Below are 8177 nucleotides of genomic sequence, written 5' to 3' on the forward strand. Positions count from 1 at the left end.
GCAGAGGAAGAGGAGGAGAGCCTGGGGGTCCATGGCGCCTTGGGGTATCCGGCAGGTAGACTGCCCTGGGCCAGGGAGGACGGGCGAAGGGGCCGGGGGGGGACTGTGCCTCTAGCTTCCCCAGGCCTCTCGCTGGAGCTTTATAGGGGTGCTCGACACACCCCCCCCACGTCCCCTGGCAACAGTGCGCTGGGGAGGGCAGGGTCTGGGGAGGGGGCTCGGCCCCCCGGTGAATCAGCCAGGGAGTGAGTTATGGGCAAAGGGGGCCAAAGGGACAGGAAGGGGGGGAAGAAAGAAAGAAAGAAAGAAAGAAAGAAAGAAAGAAAGAAAGAAAGAAAGAAAGAGAGAGAGAGAGGGGGGGGGGGAGGGAGGGAGGGAGGGAGGGAGGAAGAGAAAGGAAGGAAGAGAAGGGAAGGAAAGAAGGAAAGGAAGAAAGGAAGGGAAGGGAGAGACGGGGGAGAGAGAGATGGAGATGGGGAGAGGAAGGAAGGAAGGAAGGAAGGAAGGAAGGAAGGAAGGAAGGAAGGAAGGAAGGAAGGAAGGAAGGAAAAGAGGCAGGGAGGGAGAAATGAAGAAAAGGGAAGATTGAAAAAAGAAAGAAAAAGTATAAGAGAAAAAGGGAGGGAGGGACAGAGGAAGGAAGGAAGGAAGGAAGGAAGGAAGGAAGGAAGGAAGGAAGGAAGGAAGGAGGCCATCCCTCTCAGCTTGGCCTACCTCACAAAGTTGTGGTTTTGGAGATAAAATGAAGCTACAGGTAGTCCTCGACTCATGACCACAACTGAGCCCAACGTTTCCTGTCGCTACGCGAGTCGGCCGTTAAGTGAACCCTGCTCTGTTTTGCGACTTTTCTTGCTACGCTTGTGAAGCAGTTCTTAAGAAAGTCAGCCGGTTCTTAAGTGAACCTGGTTCCCCCATCGACTTCGCTTGTTGGAAGGTCTCACACACACACACACAAAGAACAAAGACACACACACAGAGGGGACATTGCAATGGTCATAAACACGAGTCAGTTGCCAAGCCCCTGAATTTTGACCACGGGGGCCGCAGCAGCGGTCATATAAGTGTGAAAAAGGGTCACAGGTCCCTATTTTTTACAGCGCCCGCTGCAAGACCCGGGGGGGTGGGAGGAACGGGGCTGGCAGTGGGGGGAAAAGCCCCCCATCCAGACAAGAGACCGGCCTGTCTGTGCCAGGGGCCGCCCAGCCCCTCCCCTCCCTCCCTCCCTGCCCCCCTCAACTAAGCCCCCCCAGCCCTGGATCTTTGCAGGGTCCCCAAGGGGGGAAGGAGCAAAGGGGGGGTCACAGGGCACATTCCTGGCACCCGGCAAGGGATTCCTCAGCCAACGATCCATTCAGCCTCCAGGACTTGACGTCATCCCCAGCCCAGCTTCAATGGGAACTGGGGGGCCGTTTTGCCCCCACCCCCACCTTCCACCCCAAAGCCGGGGGTCTGTGGGACGACAAGCTCCTTCTGTGGGCTGAGGGGGCATCTGCGTCAGAGATGCAGGGGAACAAAAACAGCCGGGGACCCCCCCACCCCCACCTCAACATCCCAAGAAGCGGAGCCATTCAGAAAGCTGGGGGGGAGGCTTTGAGCGGGGGTTGGGGAGAATTTGGAAGCCCTTCAAGGAATCAGAGATGCTGGCAGAGATGCAGACGGGGGCGGGGGGGGATCGGTTTTATACCCCCGATCCTTATAGGCTCAATAGGCCACATCTGGAATCCTGCGCCCAGTCTGGGTCACCCACAAATTACAAAAAGAAAAAGATGTGGAGATTTTGGAAAAAGTGCTCCGACGATGAAAGGCCTGGGCGACTGAAAGGAGGGCTGCAGGATTTAGCGAGTGTAGGGGGAAAAAAGAGGACTAGGGGTGACATGACAGCAGCGTTCCAGTATTTGGGGGGCTGCCCCAAAGAAGAGGGGGGGTCCACCTCTTCTCCAAAGCACCAGAAGGCAGGACAAGAAACAACAGGCAGAAACTAAATCAAAAAGACAAGCGACCTGGAATGAAGGAGAAATGTCCTAACAGTGAGGAAAAATTCACCAGGGGAACAGCTGGCCACCAGAAGTTGTGGGTGCTCCATCAATGGAGAAACCGGACAGCCACTTGTCTCAAATTGTATAGGGTCTCCTGCTTGAGCGGGGTGGGGGTGGGGGGTGAGACTAGAAGGCCTCCAAGGTCCCTCCCAGCTCTATTTTGAGTGATTTATGAATTTAAGAGCAACTCGGTCTCCACTCCTTGACTAGAGGAGTCGCTGAAGGGGATTGTTTTGGCAAGGATGTTCAGGAGGGGTTTGCCACTGCCTCCTTCCTAGGGCCGAGATAAAGTGGCTGGCCCAAGGCTGCTCAGCCAGCTTTACTTCTAAGCCGGGACTAGAACTCACAGCCGCCCAGTTTTTAGCCAGGAACCTCAGTCACAACACCCAACTGGCTTTTACGAGCCAGGAGGAATAAATGTCACAAAAACAGGAGCACTGCAGTACATTTCGGAGAATGTTGTGCTCAAATTAAAGCAGGTCAAACTGGACCCCTGAAAAGAATTTATATTCTACGTACAGGAAGTCCTCGGCTTACAACGGCTCATTTAGCGACCGTTCAAAGTTACAACGGCCCTGAAAAAAGTGAATTTAGGATTCTTTTTCACATTTAACGACCGTTGCAGCCTCCCTGTGGTCACGTGATCAGAACTCGGGCACCGAGGAAGTGACTCGTATTTATGACGGTCACGGTGTCCTGGGGGGCTCACGCAATCCCCTTTTGCGACCGTGTGACAAGCCAAGTGAGTGGGGAAGATTCACTTAACAACCGGTGATTGACTTTCTAACAGCAGTGATTGACTGAACAACCGTGACAAGGAAGGTCATAAAATGGGGGCAAGATTCACTTCATAAATATCTCGCTTTACAACAGACATTTGAGGCTCAACTGTGGTCATGTCAAGGCCAGGGGTCTTCGAACTTGGCCCTTTGATGACTTGTGGACCTCAACTTCCAAAATTCCTCAGCCAGGCACAAGTCATCAAAGGATCATAGTTCCCTCACGCTGGCTGAGGAATTCTGGGAGTTGAGGTCCACGAGTCATGAAAAGGCCATAGTTCCCTTACTCTGGCTGAGGAATTCTGGGAGTTGAAGTCTACAAGTCATCAAAGGGCCATAGTTCCCTCACTCTGGCTGAGGAATTCTGGGAGTTGAAGTCTACAAGTCATCAAAGGGTCATAGTTCCCTCACGCCGGCTGAGGAATTCTGGGAGTTGAAGCCCACAAGTCATCAAAGGGTCATAGTTCCCTCACGCTGGTGCAGGAATTCTGGGAGTTGAAGCCCACAAGTCATAAAAGGGTCATTGTTCCCTCACGCTGGCGCAGGAATTCTGGGAGTTGAAGCCCACAAGTCATAAAAGGGTCATTGTTCCCTCATGCTGGCTGAGGAATTCTGGGCGTTGAAGTCCACGAGTCATTAAAGGGCCATAGTTCCCTCACTCTGGCTGAGGAATTCTGGGAGTTGAAGTCTACAAGTCATCAAAGGGCCATAGTTCCCTCACTCTGGCTGAGGAATTCTGGGAGTTGAAGTCTACAAGTCATCAAAGGGTCATAGTTCCCTCACGCCGGCTGAGGAATTCTGGGAGTTGAAGCCCACAAGTCATCAAAGGGTCATAGTTCCCTCACGCTGGCGTAGGAATTCTGGGAGTTGAAGCCCACAAGTCATAAAAGGGTCATTGTTCCCTCACGCTGGTGCAGGAATTCTGGGAGTTCAAGCCCACAAGTCATAAAAGGGTCATTGTTCCCTCACGTTGGCGCAGGAATTCTGGGAGTTGAAGCCCACAAGTCATAAAAGGGTCATAGTTCCCTCACGCTGGCTGAGGAATTCTGGGAGTTGAAGCCCACAAGTCATAAAAGGGTCATCGTTCCCTCACGCTGGCTGAGGAATTCTGGGAGTTGAAGCCCACAAGTCATAAAAGGGTCATTGTTCCCTCACGCTGGCTGAGGAATTCTGGGAATTGAAGTCCACAAGTCATGAAAGGGCCATAGTTCCCTCACTCTGGCTGAGGAATTCTGGGAGTTGAAGTCTACAAGTCATCAAAGGGTCATCGTGCCCTCACGCTGACTGAGGAATTCTGGGAGTTGAAGTCCACAAGTCATCAAAGGGCCAATTTTGAGAGCCCTGGAGTAGAAGATCCGTTCCTGCTCTGCTCCCTACCCCCCCTCTCTTCCCTCCCCAGGTGGATTATTTTTGTTTTAAAAAGCAGGAAAAAAGTGCCATCCACTTTGACAATGTTCCTCTTTGTCCTTAACCCAGGCAAAGAAATGCAGAGCTGAGCCCTAGAAAGGCAGCCCAGCAACGCCTCCCTTTGACACAGCGCGTGAATAAGCAACAATAGACACCACAACTTCCCCCCACAACTCCCCCACAAGGCTTTTTTTTTGGTCGTGAACTTCTGAGGTTGGGCAACCAGCTTAGAAACCTCAACAAAGCTTAAATAGCGGCGGCCTTCAACCGAGGGAAAACTCCACCGCATGGCAACCCCGACATTTGTCACAGTCTTTAAAAAGCCAAAAAAAAAAAGCACAATAAAAGACTTTGCATTGCTGAAGGGGAGTTCCCAGAGCGAAGGACCTCGGAACAGCAACAGGTTTAGTCCTTAAGACTTGAGACGTCAATGGTTTCCGTTGCTAAGTGAATTTTGCCCTGTTTTACGACCTTCCTTGCCCCATTTGCTAAGCGAATCGCTGCAGTTGTTTTAAATTAGCAACACGTTGGTTAAGTGATTCCGGCTTTCCTATTGGCTCAAAAGAACGTCGCGAAAAGGGATCACGTGACCCCGGGACACTGCAACCGTCATAACTACGAGTCGGTTGCCAAGCGTCTGAGCTTTCATCACGTGACCCCAGGAATGCTGCAATGGTGGTTAAGTGTGAAAAAGGGTCCTAAGTCACTTTTTTCAGCAACTTTGTAAATTGAACTTTGTAAGTCGAGGACTGCCTGCATTTATGCTCAGAGCTGCCTTTAATGCAGGGGTGGGCAAAGTAAGGAAACTTTATGGCCTGTGGACTTCAACTCCCAGAATTCCATGCTGGCTCAGGAATTCTGGGAGCTGAAGTTGACGACTCATCAAGGGGGCCATAGTTCCCCCCTGCTGGCTCAGGAATTCTGGGAGTTGAAGTCCACAGGCCGTAAAGCTGCCCACCTGTGCTTTCATGGCGGCTGGGCTGCCTTGCAGACCCCATGTGGCTCTCCAAAGGGGGGGGCAGCCTTTCTGAATGTCAAGGTATAAATCACCTTAGTAGAGGGCGAAGGACCGTGCTTCAGAGGATGCATGATGTGCATGAAGGAAGGAAATAAAACACGACGCATAATCTTACTAAATGCCTTTTAATTACAAAAACTAATATATTAGTAGCAGATTGTGAAACCACAATAACGTGATGAGAGTCAATAAGTTTGCTCCATTTCGAATTATCATCAATACCCATAAATCTCATCCTTTTTGCTGCAGGACCCCATTTCTTTCTTTGGGCTAAGGGAATATTCACCATAGCGTATGAACCAAAAATATGGAGATGTGAGAGGTCAGGCTTGTGTCCACACAACATGAAATAAAGGGTCTGATTTATCACACTACTCCAAGTACGGTTGATGATATGGTTAGCATATTTGATAGCTTCACCCCAGTATGGAAGACCAAGGTTGGCATCTTCAAGGAGGCAACGCATCATGGTTTGCAACACCCCATTTCTGCGTTCTGCCACTCCATTCTGAGCCGGAGTGTAAGGAGCTGAGGTCTGGTGTAGTATCCCACTCTTACGCATCCAGTCCTGGAAACGCTGAGACATGAATTCAGCACCACGATCACTCTGAATTCTGGTGATGCTGACTTCGAATTGGGTATAGACAAGATTGGCAAAGTCTTTAAAGATCTGAAAAGTCTCAGATTTTTCTTTCATAGGATATCCATATCCATATCTAGAATAATTATCAACAATTTTCAAGAAATACCTTTTACCACCAAGTGTTGGTGCAAAAGAACCCACTATGTCAGTGTGTACCAAATTAAAAATGCGTGTTGACAGGCGTGTAGCGTGTTTTGGAATTGCTGCTGCTTTGGATTTGGCTTTCTTGCAGACAGCACAGTCCAAGAACACCTTACACCCCTTTAGATCCAAACCTCTTGCGAACTCTGGCATCTTCTTCAGAACACGGAAACTGGCATGACCCAATCTTCTATGCCACTTATGGATACACCTGGAATGCAAAGGTTTACCTGTTAGTGAATTCTCAACATTTTTATTAGGAACCCCAGGCTTGTCATGAGCAACCAGTGTCTTTTTTGTATTTTTATTATCTTTAGGAACCTTTGGGGTAGCAACAGGATCTCTCTGGCATCTCTCTCTGGGCCTGTGCTTTTTGGAACGTGTATATTTGCCTGCTCTTGCTGCTGAGACTTTGGTTTTATGTAATAAACACCACCAATCACCATGGTTCCAGCAACAATATCTCCATCTTTAACTACATAACTTGCTTTTTCAAGATGATGGACCTGAAAATGAGAAAACCTAGACAAATGACTCTGACTAAGCAAATTACTACTGGCAGATGGAACGTAGTAAACATCAGGAATGAATGTACCGAGCTCTTCAATATAAACAGTTCCTTTTCCCATGACCTGAACAGGATGATTTGAAAAAGAGTAAAGTTCACAAAGTTCAGGTTCAGGCTCGTGCATCTCTGTGTAAAGCCCTTTTCTGTAGGTAACATGTAGTGCTGCTCCACTGTCCAAAGTTCAAAGAAGTCGTCTGTCGTACGCTGGTTGAGACTGTGGATCGTTGGTCACAACCAATGTGACAAGTGGAGCTTGTGGATCATGCCTGGAACCACGACCATGACCTTGTCGTCCGCCTCTACCTCTGCCTCCTCTGGAATCTGTTCCTCTGGGCTGGTACGTGACGGGCGCTGGAACTCGGGGACAATCCCGGGTGGCATGTCCCACATGATTGCAGATGTAGCATCTTGGCATCCTTGGAATGTAGGCCCTTCCAGAGAAGGGACGCCTCGCTGGAGCTCTTGATGCTGGTGGTTCCCTTAAATGTGGCGCAGCTTGCATAAGTGCCTCTTCTTTGGTTACAATTCTGCATACATGATCCACTGTGCGTTGAGCAATAGGCACTTGATTAATCTTGGAAATAGCATCTTTCCACTCATGATTCAAAGAATTGATGATAATGCTGATCATTTTAAAATCATCAATAGGATAGCCTTTTTCACCCAGTTCTTTTCTAATACCTTTCATTTTAGTCAAATGTGCTCCAATATGTTCACCAGGTTTTAATCTGGAACCATGGAACTCAGACAAAAGTAAACATGTAGACTCAATTGATGTAGGCCAATAACATGTCTCCGAGTCCAAATTTGTTGGGCAGTTGCATCTTGTGAAAATGTGAGCTGCAATTCAGTGTCCATTGACATCAATAATGTTGTGCATGCTCTATTATCCAAGTCCCATATGTCAGGAGTCCATGGCTGGGCAGGAGGATTAAACACCATCATGTGTTTAATCAGAAACATGCATCTCTAAAAACATAAATCCAACCATCCTCTGCTACCAAATGTCAAGGTATAAATCACCTTAGTAGAGGGCAAGGACCGTGCTTCAGAGGATGCATGATGTGCATAAAGGAAGGAAATAAAACACGACGCATAATCTTACTAAATACCTTTTAATTACAAAAACTAAATATATATTATAAAGAGAGCTAGCTGACTACATCCTAACGTAACAGATATTAACAGCAAAGTGAAAGACAATAAAAGAATAACTGTGAGAAACTTTTTCTAGGCATGCGCACAAAACAGTCTGAAACCATAACATAGCTGGACATATGAGAATCACTATGGTTACCAGATAAGCTATCACCACAGGTGCAGAGAGCAGGGGAAATGTACAGTTAGAAATGAACTTTTATGACGAACTAAAAAAACGTGCAGTGACACTGAAGAAAGCTAGCAGTTTCCAGCAGTGGGCGGAGCAGAAGCAGTGGTCACCCAGTGAGACAGGCCAGCTGGCACCAGCTCCATGTACCCCCATTTGCTCAGGGCACTGAGGCTGGAAGGGGGTCACCAGCCACTGTGGGCAACTCCTGCCAATCCTGGCCCAAGAGGCACAATTCCCCTCCCTTCTTTGCGTTGG

The sequence above is a fragment of the Vipera ursinii genome, assembly GCF_947247035.1.
Source record: "Vipera ursinii genome assembly, chromosome: Z".
Classification (NCBI taxonomy): Eukaryota; Metazoa; Chordata; class Lepidosauria; order Squamata; family Viperidae; genus Vipera; species Vipera ursinii.